This window comes from Durio zibethinus, chromosome 1, assembly GCF_047325235.1.
Source record: "Durio zibethinus cultivar Kanyao isolate XHJ-2024 chromosome 1, ASM4732523v1, whole genome shotgun sequence".
Lineage (NCBI taxonomy): Eukaryota > Viridiplantae > Streptophyta > Magnoliopsida > Malvales > Malvaceae > Durio > Durio zibethinus.
Window position 1 is genome coordinate 12,973,698 of NC_143162.1, and position 16,363 is coordinate 12,990,060.

The 16,363-nt window shown below is 28.4% G+C and overlaps 2 pseudogenes; both read right to left on the minus strand.

The window, feature by feature from the left end:
- Positions 1 to 2,765: 2,765 nt before the first annotated feature.
- LOC149520362 (uncharacterized) lies at positions 2,766 to 3,556 on the minus strand (annotated as a pseudogene).
- A 9,506-nt stretch (positions 3,557 to 13,062) lies between these two features.
- Positions 13,063 to 13,603, minus strand: LOC111311166 (small ribosomal subunit protein uS17c pseudogene; annotated as a pseudogene).
- Between the last annotated feature and the right edge of the window lie 2,760 nt (positions 13,604 to 16,363).

Below are 16,363 nucleotides of genomic sequence, written 5' to 3' on the forward strand. Positions count from 1 at the left end.
GAAATAGAATAAGCTCTTCTTCGTTGACCTCCACCCATAATATTAATGCAAATTGTTTTATTAAACAAGTTACATTACATGGTATGTTTAACTCGTTTAGTTAAACAAAATTTTCCAAATAAATCAATTTTAAAATAATTAATTTTTTATGTGTAATTAATTATACTAATACCTCAATAAAGTTTAAAGCATTGGCCTTAACTTCTGCTGGAATTTTATGCCATGTTCAATAATGAATAGGCAATTTCATTCCATTACGGGCAAGCATGCCTAGAAATCCAGCCAATAGTTGAGCCTCTTCACTAATCGGTTGCCTATCAAAGTTTACAGACACTACAATATGTTTATTTGGAGGTAGTGCAAACAATTCCTTCAAAGTTGTTCGGCCTCTGGTCTTCCACTGACCATTGTTATGAGTATTTCTCCAGTGTGAATTAATCGAAAAAAATTCACAAGTGTAAATCCATATTGATCTTTCTTAATACCTCCCGTACTATTCACATCAGCCTAATCACATCGAAATAAGATAACTTTTCACTTGCCATAATAATCCAACTTAATGATGTCATTAATCATGCCATAATAGTCAACATTTCCCTCTAAAGGGTTTGTGTCCCTAGCACTAGCATAACTAGTAGTTGATGAAGTAACAACAACTCCTAAATTTTACATACTTTTAAATCTCTCATAGGATTTAGTGTGAAATCTAAATCCATTGATGATGAAACCTTTATATCATTTCACAATCCTGTTCGAACATTGTGAAAGACACTTCAACTCTTCACTAACAAGCCTTCCACTCTAAACCTATAAAAGTGGAATAAATATGTATATATTAATATGTTAGTTATATTGTAAGTGTTCTATGTAGATTTCTTATAATGGGAAGTATGGCATTACTTACAGTTACTTCTAACCATTCATGAAAGTTTTAAATAAATAACTTATCAAGCTCTCGAGGGTTTGGTCGTCGATAATGTGTAGGAGCTCTCAAATTATTTCTATACTCACTACAAAGCATCATGATAAAGTATTAATAATAAAAAAAACACAATAAATTATGCTTAATGTAATGAATAATTTCCTTGCTAAAAAACTTATGTGTGAAATGATTCAATAGAGTCATGATGAAAAAGAACATATCGACGTGCTTGTGCACAAGATTTATCATCTAACTCCACTGTTTCAGCTTTGCCTATTGGTTGTCCAAAACTTTGAAAAAGATAACTGTAGGCAAAGTCAGTATGCTGCATACCAACATTTCTTAATGGTCTATTAAATCTCATTTCAACATCTACCAAATAACGAGAACAAAATGTCATACACTCTTTTGCTAAATATCCTTCAGCAATAGAACCTTCTAGATAATGTTTGTTGCGATAATAAGACTTTAACCTCCCCAAAAACCTATCACATAAAAATTAGTGATATATCTTTTTAACTAGAGTGGCATGATCATCAATAAAAAACTAATCAATTTATTAAACAATAATACCTTTCGATAGGATACATCCATTGATAATAAATCGGCCCACCAACTTTTGTTTTATATAGAAGGTGGATAACCAAATGCATTATAATAGGGAAGAAGTTTGGAGGGAAAATCTTCTCTAAATGGCATAAAGTAATCATGGCTCGATCTTGAAGTTTGTCAAGGTCTTCCACATTCATACATTTCCACATAGAGATTTAATTATGTTATTCAATTCAATTACTATGGAAGTGACTTGCTTTGACATTGATGAACGTAAAGCAATTGGAAGTAACTCTTGCATCAAAATGTGATAATCATGTGACTTTAATGAAGAAAGTTTTCGCTCTTTCAGATTCACACATCTCGATATATTTGATGTATAGCCATCTAAAACTTTAACAACTTTCAAAACCTTGCAAAACACATCTTTTTTAGCTTTAGAAACCCTAAAACAAACAGCAGGCAATCGATATTTACCACTAGGAAGCAACTTCGAATGAAGGTTAGGGTGAATCCCCATATCAACTAGGTCAAGCCAACTCTTCAAGTTATCCTTTAATCTTCTATTCACATTGAGAATTGTTTCGATAAATTTTTTGCAAACATTATTCTCTATGTGCATCAAATCAAGGTTATGACATAATAAATTATATTCCTAATAAGGTAACTTAAAAAGATACTTTTTTTTGTTGACAACTCAGACTCATTAGGGTAATCTTCTTCATCATCCTCTTTATCACTTTGAATATCAAGATCACCAAGTTCAGTATCAGTATCACCAACTTGCGTAATATGGACTAGACACCTTTAAAGATGTCCCTCACTCTTTTCTTTGATGAAGTCATTTTTCCATAAGTGAAATTGATGTCTTTTAACTTTGACAAGATATTAGACCCACTAATGGGTAAAGGAGATCTCCTCAACTCTTCAGTTCCATCAAAGAGATATTTTTGGAATCTATATTGATGATTATTATTTGACCAACGATGATGTCCTATATAGTAAAACTTCCTACCATTAGGTAACCACTTCGGACATGTCTATGTAGACAACATGGACAAGCATAACGACCTTTTGTACTCTAACCAGATAAATTTGCATAAGCAAAAAAATCATTGCTAATCCATAATAAAGGAGCACGCATATTAAAGTTTTCTTTTTTTGATGCATCATAGGTCTCAACTCCTTTCCATAATTGTTTTAACTCTCTAATAAAAGGTTGTAAGTAAATGTCTATATCATTACCTAGATTTTTTTTCTTGAGAATTATCATAGACAATATAAATGATTGTTACTTTATAGCAATCCATGGTGGCAAATTGTAAGGAATCAATACAACTGGCCAAGTATTATAAGAAGTACTCATCATTTTGAACAGGTTGAATCCATCAGATGCTAGTCCAAGTATAACATTTTGAGGATCAGATGTAAAGTCTAAAAACCTAGAATGAAATGATTTCCATGCTAAAAAATCTATAGAATGCCTTAATGATCCATCATCTGTCCGCTGCTCATGATGCCACCTTATTGAATCTACAATTTTGAAAGACATGAAGAGTCGTTGAAGTCTTGGTATTAATGAAAAATAACGTAAAACCTTAACAAGCTTTTTTTTGACACAGACCTCATCACCATCCTCATTCAACCTTTCATCGGGGTTTTCATCCACCCAATGAGAAATACCACACAAATGACAAGATTCTTGATTTTTTTATCACCCTAATACAACATGCAATCATTAGGACAACTATGAATTTTCTCATATCCGATACCTAAATCCTTGATCATCTTCTTTGATTCCTTACAAGATTTAAGGATTTTTGTAAAAGGAAACATTTCTTTCATAAACTCTAATAATAAACTCAGAGAGTTTTTCATCCATCCACATAATCATTTCAAGTGAAAAAGATGAACATAGAAGGATAACCTTGAATGTTTCGATCCTTCATAAAGTTTTTCATTCATATCCTCAAGCAACTTATAAAACTTTGATGTTTTTCCTATAGGTTGTTGGTCATGTACACCTATTCCAGGTTCACCAAATTCATTCATTTCAATATTGAACTAATTAAATCCATCTTTTTGGGAAAAAAGATTACGAAAATGTTGGTTATGAATGTTAAAAGCATCTCACAACATGCCTTCAATGTCATCTGCTATAAAAAGATCATGTTGGTGTTGGGGAGCCTTTGAAGTTAAAAGAACTCTAGTGAAAGACCTTGACAGTATAGACTCTCCATGAAAAAACCAATTAACATATCTCGAGAGAAATCCAATACAAATTAAATATTCAAAAACAACTTGATACATTTGCCAATCGATATTAGTACATTTCATATATGGGCATAATATCATATTATCTTCACTTATATTCTCAAATGCAAAATTAAGAAAAGTTTTCACTCCATCTCTGTACTCTTAACTTAATTTTGACTTTTGCATCCAACTCTTATCCATTTAGTACTTGCTACATTATCAGACCAAATGTATATAAATAATTTATATGAAAATGAACATGTAAAATGCTTAAGTTTACTATGTTTTAAACAAAAGATAATAACAAGACCAATACTTACAGAAAATGAGAACTCCTTATTGTGAAATATTTTATCAACTACCTAATATTATGAATGTTAAAACTCCGCTGCTAATGTAGATAGTACTCAAGAGAATTTGTAGTTGAAATAAGGTATAACAGTTACAGAGGAAACCCAAAAAAAAAAATGAAAGAGAAAGGGAAGTGGATGATGGGTTACAAATGGGTATGTAAGGCAAGTAGGTTTTGGAGAAAATTGTTTAAACAAAAACAATCAAGAATTGCAAAAGCTATAGGAATAGTCGAGCGAAGGAAAAGCAAAAGTAAATAACTAATGAATAGTGAAATAGGACTCTAAAAGACAATGCTCAAATACTAAAAGCTGAAGGAAAGGGAAAGTAAATTGTAGTTGACCTAGAAAGAGAAATAGTAAAATAATAAAGATGAAGCTTGAAGTTGGTGATTGGATGCGCTAAGTTTGGGGACAGTTTTATTGGATCGGATAATTAAAGGCATTTATTAAGAAAAACACCTTCAATAATTCCTCCTAAATATTTTTTGAATATCTTATAGGCACATTCAACAGAGTAGTTGTAGAATTGTTTGAGATTATTAAAGGCATTTACACCTCAAAAACACCTTAACCAATTTCATCTAATTTTCATGGTGTATTTATTGAAGGCATTTTTTGCATAATACGCCTTCAATAATTCTCTTATTTTATTTGTGAATATCAATGAAGTCGATTTTCTATTAAAAATGCTTTTAATAATTTCCTTTTAAAAAGTTTTTGGGATTATTAAAGATGTTTTCTATATAAAATGCCTTTAATATTACACAAATAAAATTTTAAAGGGTTATTGAAGGCATTTATTCAAGAAAAATGCCTTTAGTATTTCATTTTATTTTTTGAATGAATTTATTGAAGGCGTTTTCAAGTGCAAAATGCCTTCAATATTCCATTATTCAAATTTTTAGACAGTTAGTGAAGGCATTTATTCTAGAAAAATGCCTTCATTGATTCCATTTAATTTATGTACATAATTATTGAAGGCATTTTTTCAGAACAAACACCTTCAATAATTTCATTTAAAAAATTTTTAAGATTATTAAAGGTGTCTTCTAGAGAAAAATACCTTAAATATATCAGCACTCAAATTTTAAGACAGTTAGTGAAGGCTTTTATTCTAGAAAAATGCCTTCAATAATTTTTTTTAAAATTTTGTACATAATTATTGAAGGTGTTTTTTGAGAACAAACGCCTTCAATAATTTTCTTTTTAAAATATTTGGGATTATTAAAGGCATTTTTTAGTAAAAAATGCCTTCAATATTTCACTACTCAAATTTTAAAATAGTAAATGAAGGCGTTTATTCTAGAAAAATGCCTTCATTGATTCAATTTAATTTATATACATAATTATTGAAGATGTTTTATGAGAACTTCAATAATTTTCTTTTAAAAATTTTTGGGATTATTAAAGGCATATTCTAGTGAAAAACACCTTCAATATACCAACACTTAAATTTTAAGATGGTTAGTGAAGGTGTTTATTTCAGAGAAATGCTTTTAATAATTTCTTTTAAATTTTGTACATAATTATTAAAGGCATTTTTTGAGAACAAACGCTTTCAATAATTTTCTTTTAAAAATATTTAGGATTATTAAAAGTATCTTCTAGTGAAAATCGCCTTCAATATTCCATTACTCAAATTTTAAGACGGTTAGTGAAGGTGTTTATTCTAGAAAAACACACTTCACTAATTCATTTTAATTTTTTTACATAATTATTGAAGGTACTTTTCGAGAACAAATAGCTTTAATAATTTTCTTTTAAAAATATTTGGGATTATTAAAAGTGTCTTTTAGTATAAAACGCCTTCAATAATGTTAAGGAGATTTTTGAAGGTGTTTTTTTCCAGAAAAATGCCTTCAGTAATATGTTATAATTTTTTCAAGGAATTTTATTGAAAGTGTTTTCTGCATAATATGCCTTCAATAATTCTTTCTATTCCTATCATGGGAATATCAGTAAAGGTGATTTTCTACTAAAAACGCCTTCAATAATTTTTATTCAGAATTATCAAAGCCTTTAATAATTTCTTATGAAAATTATTTTTTGGATTACTAAAGGCATCTTTTAGTAGAAAACACCTTCAATAATCTTTAACTAAAATTTTAAGGAGATTATTGAAAGCGTGTTTTTCAGGAAAATGCCTTTAATAATAATTTTTATATTCATTCCCCTATCTTGAACATCAGAATCACAAACTATTAGTAGGGAGAATGATTAAAAGCTACATTAATCAATCAAACCAAGCCCATAAACACATTTCTATCAAGCTTTTGGTTTATTTATCCTTATCATCGCCACCGACCTTCAACAAATAAATGGCGGACACCTTTTTATTTATCAGTATGTCTCTCTTTTTGTTTACTGTATTATTTACATTATTTGATAGAGCTCTTTTCTTTGTGGTTCCTTACTATTTACATAAGCATATATATTTTTATTAATTTCACCATAAGCATAGTCATCCAAGCACCTTTCATTGCATGTATGCTATTTTTATGTACTTTTTTTAAATATTGTGGTTTGATGAACCTTATTGTGTGATATTGTTTTGCTAAATGGTATTGTATAATATTGGTATGCTGAATCATATGCTGAATCGTATGATGAATGGTTTGCTGAATGATTTGTTGAATGGTGTTTCTGAATGGTTTGCTGAAGGGTGTGTCTGAATACATTGTTGATTAGTTTGCTGAATGGTATTGTATGATATTAGTATGTTGAATCATATGCTGAATCGTATGATGAATGGTTTGTTGAATGGTGTTTCTGAATGGTTTGCTAAAAGGTGTGCCTAAGCACATTGCTGATTGGTTTACTAAATGGTGTTTCTGTACATAGTATGGTATTGGTTGTATTTAATTATGTATAGTGTTAAATTTAGACGATCATTTTATGTAATTCGTATAATTATGATCAAAATCACAAGTATTATGGACTCTGAACAACATCATTCTCCTTCTATTGAACATGCGCAAGACACACCTGTAGGCCAAAAAAGAAAGGGAAAGGGCTCAAATAAACAAATTAAATTAAGTGACATAAAAACTCATGTTGACTTCAATCAAAATGGGCAGTCTGTGTTTAAATGAGCTGCCAAGTTGGCTACTCATATTGGAGCCATCATCTATAGTAGGATTTCAATTACGTACACCAATTGGCGATGAGTTTATGATGATCTAAAAGATGATATATGATAGTCGGTTATGGTATGTTTATTCAACTATTTCGTAAAATTTTTTAAATGATGATTATATTGAAATTCAATGTGTTCATACTAATTGTGTTAAGTTACTTAAGAATGGTTTGACGTCCCAATTGACTATAAAAAGATTGTTTTGCAATCTATGGAGAAAGCATTCAGAGACTTTAAAAATAGATTGACAACCCAATATATTTTACCACTGGCTGATCAAGGTGATGTATTAGCTATTCCACTTGCATCTTATGCGATGCAATAAGTGTTGAAGATTGGATAAATTTTGTTCGATATTGACTTTCAAAAGATTTCTCAGCGCACAAACCCATTGCCAAAAAAATTGTTTATAAGTCTTTATGCAATATATCATTTGCTCTTCATCTTTGATTAACATAATTTCTTTCTTTTGTAGAAAAAAAAAAAACCAATAGAACATTCGGGCCAAACACCAATATCACAATCAGACAGTGAGAAAAAGGATATGCAAATATGAAGCATGAGCTTTTATGTATTTACATACTTGTTTTATGTTCATTAATGAATATTTATAAATAATCATTTCATACATTTTGATTCTTATATTACGATAATTTAATAGGAATCAACGAGCTTTGGCATCAAAGTTTCTAGATGGGATGTTTAGAAACAAGGACATCTACAAAAAGATGGATCATTTATAGATAAAGCAACCAAAGAAATGGCAAAAAAGATTATATGTATAACTGCTTTTTAATATCATGTATGATTAGCATTGTGATTGCATGCATGACTATATACTAACTTGTATAGATTTGTTGTTACAGCCCATGTTATTATTGTCTTTAAGGATGATTATGCTGCCAAAGTCAAATCTTGTGAACTGGCAACCCAATATGGCAAAGATCCATTATCTTTAGCAGTAGGCACTAAAGAAAGGCTTAGTCGGGTTTGTAGGGTTGGTAAATTTGTCTTGCCATCAAAGTTTTTTAGTAATCAACCTAAAACCTTACGAATGAGAAATGCACAATATAAAGCAATCATTGAGTAACAATAGTAATGAATTCATGACCAGGAGCAACACCTCAATGAGCAACAGCAAAGACTCACTGCTTTGGAGGCCATGTTGGTAGCAATGCAGCATAGCATGTCAGTAGGCCAGTATGATAGTATCGTCAATGTAGGACAAGCTTCCATTGCAAGTCAGGCCGCGAACCCATCCTCCATTACCACCCATGAAGTTTGATTTTGTTTATAAGTTTAATATTAATTTGTTTATTATATTTATTGATTTGATTTTAATACTTATATTTCATTAAATATTATAGCAAGATGTTGAGACTTAGAGTATGACCCTTACTTAGGCTACCATGGATGAGTTACTAATTATTTTTTGAAGCATTTATCTAGAGGAAACTTCATAACCATTAAGTTTGAGGAAGGGTTATTTGATAAACCATCATTTTCTTTCATTGGTGTAAAGGAGGTTAAAGAATTTTGTGAACTGGATGAATTATCAACTGTTGATATTGTTGCTTATATGAGATTAGCTTATAAATACAAATATGCATATTCAATATGTATTAATCTATATTACGGTGAATACATTATGTGTACTTAATATATTATTAAGTACGATTATTTTAGAAAAGTATATTAATATGGCAACGTTATTAGTTTTAAATTATGATGTGTGGTCAATTTATTGAAATACAACAATGTTCATTATGTAAATTTCAAAATGTAATTCGTAGTATCACATATATAAACCAAATGTTTTTTGAGCATAAATATACAATTGACTTTAAATGTTTTCTGGGCATAAACCTACAACTAACTTGACATATACAATATCAAAATATTTTTTTGGATGGGATTAATGAAGGTGTTTATAGTAAGAAAATGCCTTGAATAATCTATAACAAAATGTTATTAAAGGTGTTTTTAACCAAAACCGCTTTCAATAATTCCACCTAAAAATATATTGTTGGAATATTAAAGGCATTTTGGGCAAACCCACTTTCAAGAATATGTTCCAACTTTTTTGTAAGGATTATTGAAGGGGTTTTTAAAAAACTCGCATTCAATAATACTAAGTAAAAATTAATTGAATTGATTATTAAAGGCGCTTTCAGCAAAAAATACCTTCAATAATCTGTTCCATATTTTTCATAAGGATTATTAAGGGTGTTTTTCTACTGAAAATGCCTTGAATAATCCTTAACAAAATGTTATTGAAGGCATTTTTGAAAAAAACTACCTTCAATAATCGGACCATTCAAATTTATCGTATGGAATATTAAAGGTGTTTTGAGACAAAAATGCCTTCAAGAATCCATTCCAACTTTTATGTACGGATTATTGAAGGCTTGTTTGACACAAACCACTTTTAATAATCCAAACTAAAACTTTATTGATTGGATTATTAAAGGCAAGTTTGGCCAAAAACGCTTTCAAAAATCAGGTCCATATTTTTCTATTGATTATTAAGGGCATTTTTCTGGAAAAAAACGCCTTCAATATCCTCTCTAAAATTTTAAAGCAATTGGTGAAGGCGTTTTTGCCTAGAAAATGCCTAGAATTATCAATTACAAATAATATCTGCAAAAACACAAAAAATGCTAAAGGGAGGGATTGAACTTACAACCTTATGGTTAATATCCGTATGATCCTAAATTTTTTATATGATATTTATTGAAGGCATTTTTGACCAAAAATACCTTCAATAAGCCTGTGAAATTTTTTGGTAGAATTATTAAAGGCATTTATTGTAGAAAATGCCTTCAATAATCGCATACATTTTTTTATGAGGGGATTATTTAAGGCGTTGTCTACCAAAAATACCTTTAGTAATTTTCTATCAATTTTTTTAATGAGATTATTCAAGCTATTTTCTACCAAAAACACCTTTAGTATTCACTCAAATTTTTAAAACAAGATTATTCAAGGTGTTTTAGTCGATAAATGCTGCTAATATCAAGTCTTGGTGGTGTTTATGAGTAACAACGTCGCTATTTAAATATTTGGTAATGTTTTGATAGTAAACGTCTTAAGTTTTATAAAAATATGAAAGCTAGCGGTGTTTGTAAGTGAAACGCCGCTACAACGTTGCTACTAATCTTCTATTTTCTTGTAGTGAATGTTTTTGTCTAGAGTGAATATGCTTTTCCTAAATGTTTTCTTCTCTTTTCAAGTTCTTACTTACCCACCCTTGTATTCATTTTTGACACAAATGCCAACCAAAAAACAAACAAGGTCAGTCTACTTCTTTATATATATATATATATTAGCATTCATTATTAACCCAATAGACATGCCAACTAAAGAATAATAGTTTTTTTGGCCAATTAAAGAATAATAATTAATTATAATTAATATTAAGTAATAATAGAGTTAATTAATCTTATTCACATGAACAAGGTGGACAAAACAATGAAAAAAAAATCTTTATTTACTAAATGCTAACTCAGCTCATGAATTAAAGAAAGAAAAAAAAAGAAAAAAAAATGAACAAGTCGAATGTGTGATTAGGTGAAAGGATAAAGCTTAATTTTTATGTTGGTTTAATTTGTTAGAATTATACTTGGGTTTCTTTCTTTGCAGGTTCCTATAATTTTCAATGTATATTCATGTGAACAAGGTGGCAAAAACAACGAAAAAAATTATTTATTTACTAAATGTTAACCCATTTCATGAATTAAAGAAAAAAAAAGAAACGAACAAGTTAAATGTGTGATTAGGTGAAACGATAAAGCTTGATTTTTATGTTGGTTTAATTTGTTAGAATTATACTTAGGTTTCTTTCTTTACAGGTTCCTGTAATTTTCAATGTATAAGCTAAGCAGCTTGCTTATATATATTTTAATGTAGGTAAAATTTAAGTAAATTTTCTCATGTGGCTTCCTTAAAATTCATTTTTTTCTATTTAAGGTTTAGAGATCGAAATTCGAGGACATACTGTCCCTCAAGCATGAGGGGCCCCCGAAAGTTTTAACAATTCTTAGAATATATATATATATATGTTTATATTGGTCCTTTCTAAATTAAAATAATTAATTTTATTTTATATTTTATATTTTAATTTTATGCATTTTAATTTAAGAGAGATTAAAATCATATTGATATTTTTATGTTTACTATACCCATCAATCACTGTTTACAAATTTTTAAAATCAAGAGATTTATCAAAAATTTTAAATCATAATAATGAAAACTTAATAAAAAAATTTAATTTTTTAAAATTTTTAACAAAATTCCAAAATTTCAACCAGGTTTAAGTGCATTTTTTTGCTTTCTTTATAACTTACTTAATTTCATATTTTGATATAATTTTTCACTTTTTATTTTATTCTAGATTTTTATTTTATGTTGTCTTATATATATATATTTTAAAGATTAAAACCATTTTATAGAAGATTTGATCATAACTTTGAATTTCAAAGTTTCAACTTAATTATTTTAAAAACAATATTTAAATTTTTTTGTTTCGATAAAAATATATTATTTAAAGATTGATTTATTTATATTTTTTAATTTTAAATTATTAAAAAAGTAAAAAAGTTTTGTAATTCTTTGAAAGATTGTGAAATTAATAATTTTATCATTAATTTGAAAGTATATTTATAATTTTTAAAATTTTAATATTATCATAATAATATTTTTAGTTTATAATTTTATAAATTTATTTCCTTTTATTATTAATATATCATATATATTTATATATACACAATATAATACGCTTATCAAATAAAATATAATATTAATTAATCCCTTCAAAATCAAGTATCAAGACCAATTTTTAATATTTGAAATAAAATTTTTTGGGTAATATCTAAATACATGTTAATATTGTCTGAGTTATGTTGATGTAATTACTAGTTGAACCACGTTAATTATCCTTTTCAATCTCTGACAAATTCTTCAATCTTCAAATTAGAAAATACATCAACATGTTGATATCCATCCAAGTAAAATGCACATGAATTTGTGTAATAGTAGGCCTCAATTGAGACTTTTCCATTAAGCAAAAGCTTTTCACCTTCTAAACTATATTTTCATCTATTAAATTACTCTAACCCTTAATATCGTTAACTTTAAATGTTGACGTGGCATGATCATCCAATAAGATACTGACACATATCAAAAAATTCATCCAATGCTTTATCATCAATGCCACATCAACATTCAAAGAAAAATTCAAAAAAATATAAAAAGATTTAAAATTTTTTGAAATTTTCTAAAAAAAGCTTTTTGAATTCAAAATAATTCTTAAAAATTTTAAAAACTTTTTACAAATTGTCAGACACCTACACATTAGTACTTAAGTCTAGGACCTAAATTCTCATACCAAAATAAGAACAAAACAATTTAATTACAGCTTAACTTCATGATCATTTCAATCATTGTTGTTGAAGTAAATGAAGGTAATCCATTCCTAATGCAAGCAAAAACTAAAGTGATACCACATAATTATTATGTTATTTTCAATTTCACCATTTTCCTCGCTTTCAATTCCACATCTCAGAACCTAATCCAAGTTGTCTCTAGTATTTTCTAGCCTAAATATAGTTCCATTTGCACCCTAATTCAATAGCCTCTCAATCTTGGTTTTATCGTTAAAAGAACATTAACCCAACAAATTCAATCAAAGAACATCAATATCATGACAAACCCAACAAACAATCCATACCTATGAAAACAACAATGATTACATTAAAAAAACCTAGTTTTTCAAAACAGCTAAAACACTTGCAAAAGATTACAAATTTACAAAAACAAAATGGCCCTGGCCCAAGGGCTTAACATTAAGCTTCCTGCTCTTAAGGCTGTCTAGGCTCCAATGGGGCCCAAGCTCCCCTGTCTCCACTTTCTCCTATTTCCCACTCTTACTTGCTATAGGCATAGCAACGAAAGCCTTGGTCTTAGTAATAAGCCCATTTTTTTCACGCTAAATAGAGTCACCAACTTTGAATTGGTTATCTGGATCATGAACCTGAAACTTCTTCTTCTTCTTCTTAACATGCCTTTTATACTTAGGATGTAGGGCTAAACACACCACTTCCATGGACATTGTCTTGTTATTTATAGCACAAACTACCTTGCTTGTATGCATTTCATCGCCTTGATTAAATGAAGAAAATTAGGGGTTTTGTAAGATTAAAGAAAGAAAAAAGAATTGGGTTTTAAAAGAGGAGAGAAAGAAGCTAAGCCATGGAGGAATGGCGATGAAAGCTCAAGAGATTGAAGAGAGGAAGTTATTGACATTTTAGGGCAAAGTCTTTAAAGTTGAAGAAGAAGAAAAAGGGGATAAAGTGGGATTGGGATTTTTTTTTTGAGATAATATCCCATTTGGTTCCTAAATTATTTTTCTTATGTCAATTTTTAAAATTTTTAAATTTTTTAGAATTTTTTGAATTAAAAAAATTGTTTTGAATTTTTTTTTGAATATTTAGAATTTTTAAAATTTTTTTTAGAAAATTTTTAAATTTTTTAGAATTTTTTTTTATTTTTCTTTAAATGCTAACATGGTATAATGATGTGATGCTAACTAAATTTTTTTGACACATGTCAGTATTTTATTGGATATTCATGCCACATCAGTGTTTAAGTTAACGGTGTTAAAGATTGGGGCAATTTAATACATGAAAATGTAGTTTAGGTACCTAATTAAAAACTATTTTAGTTTAGGTACCACATTAGAACAAATATAATAGTTAAGGGGCTATATGGGACATTATCCCATTTTTTAATGACATAATGACTCAAAGTATAATGAAATATTTGACTTATATTTGAATTTTAAAAATTTTAATTATACTATCTAAATTATAAATCTATTAGTTAATATAGTATTTGGAAGATATTTATTTATTATGTATCATCATTCAAAATTAGATATGCTAGGAATGAATACCACTTTAGTTAACAAATTCATAGTCTATGTATCATATTAGAGATTTTTTAAAAATCAAATACCACATTAAACATTTTACACTAGTTTATGGATCATTTATGATATTAAACCTTTTTTTCTCTATTATTTTTTGGTAAAAACAAGATTTTAAAATTTTAAGTTTTGAATTCAAATTTTATTATGTGTGAATTTAGTTCAATTTTATATTAAATTTATTCCATTATATATTAATCTATTGATTATAGGAACAAAGCCAAAATCCTAAAGTAAGAGGCATATATACGTAAGGTCAATAAAGTTTGACCAACCTATTCGTACTTAGTTTCTTTGCATAATTATTATCCATTCATCATTTAATATCTTAATTTAAATTTAAACATGAATTAATGTCTATTAGCCTTGAATTGATCCTTATTTTGAAATGACAAAACATTAAGCTAAATAAGCTTGATCAAGATTTTGAAAAAAAATTATTTAGTACATGTTCTTAAGTTTTATATTTTTGTACTAAATAAATAATATGTTTTTCAAAGTATAAACAAACCTTTCTTTGTTTTCATATTTCTCAAACCAAATTTATCTTTAAAGATTATTTATTTAAGCTTAAATGAAAGTTCAATTGTTGTTTTTAAAGTGAACTTATTCATTTCGGACTTAATACAATTTTGATAATATTGGTTTTGAGAAATAGATTCACTTAAGAAAGTTGTTTTACAAGAACAAAGTTTTCCAACATTGAACTTCTTTTATTTTTATGTATTAATTCACAAAGTTTTAATATTTGAATTTTATATGGTTGGAAAGCTCTTTGAGTCTACTTTCTAATGGATAAAACAAAATCAAAATCCAAAGTTTCTAAGAAAAGATTTTGAATTTTTACTAGACACTTGTAGTTGTCTAAAAACTTCATAAGGGAAAGTTTTAAAAATTTACCATAATCCGTACACAATGAATTAGGTGATGAATTTTATATGCATAGAAATTCCTTTAAGTCTAGTTTCTAAATCTTTAAATGGTTTGTGATTTGTTTTTGTATAACTCAAGATATGATCAAATTAGTGAGTAAAGTGCAAAATAAGAGACAACCAGCTAGCCATGGATAGGATCGATCCATTTAAAAAGGGATCAATTGATTTTTCTTATAGAATGTAGGTTTGTGCTCATGCATGAAGAAGGGATTGATCACCCCCTTGAACCAATAGATCCCCTATATAAAGGGATTGATCAGGTAGGCATTTTCAAAGGCAAAATTGGTTTCAAAACATGAACCGATCCCTTCATGGAAGGGATCGATCAGGTCACACCCAAGATGTGTCCAATAGCTATTTTTTCATGCTTTTAATGGCTATTTTCTTCCTTCAAGATTCATAATAGCTAGCTCTTCATTTTCTCTATACATTGGCCATTCCAACATACCAAGAAGGTTGGTGAAGCAAGAGAACAAGTGCTAACAAGTTATATTTTCATTTTTTCTTAGAATTAAGAGCTTTTAAAGCTTAAGTTCAATAAACTTTGTATTTCTTATATCCAAAATATTGTTGTTCTTCATTCATCACATTTCCTTGTACTTCATTAGACAAACACTTAGCCTTTGAGAGGTTTTTTAAGTTTGCATTGTTATTAAGTGATTTTGTAATCAAGAGGTAAGGTATCCTCTTGAATTTATGAAATTGAGAGGTTACTACATAGCCTAGAAAGTAGAGAGTATAAGGTTTCTATCTTAAGCCTTAGTGAGAAAATGATAGGGTTGTAATTTCAATTCAAGTATAATAGATTGAATCCTTGGTGTGAACAACTAAGTGAGATGACGTAGGTACCTTGTGAAGAATGATCGAACCTCTATAAATTCTTGTGTTTGATTTCTCTATCCCTATCTCTTTATTTTGATTATAGTTCATATTTGCTTATAGTTTATCAATTCATTATTGTTTGCATCATATTTTGATATAGGTTTTAATTTTCATCCAATTATATTGAAACATTTGTTTGGAAAAAATTTGGAGAAATCCAATTTACTCCCCTCTTGGATCACCATTTCACCTATAAAGCTAACAATTAGTATCAGAGCTTTAGTCTCTTTTTGTAGGTCTAACCACATTGAGTAAAGATCCTATGGCTCAATTTTGGTTCCAAGATAGTGAGAAAGTCCTCAAAGCTCCTATGATTGATAAATTAAAATTTTTTGAATGGAA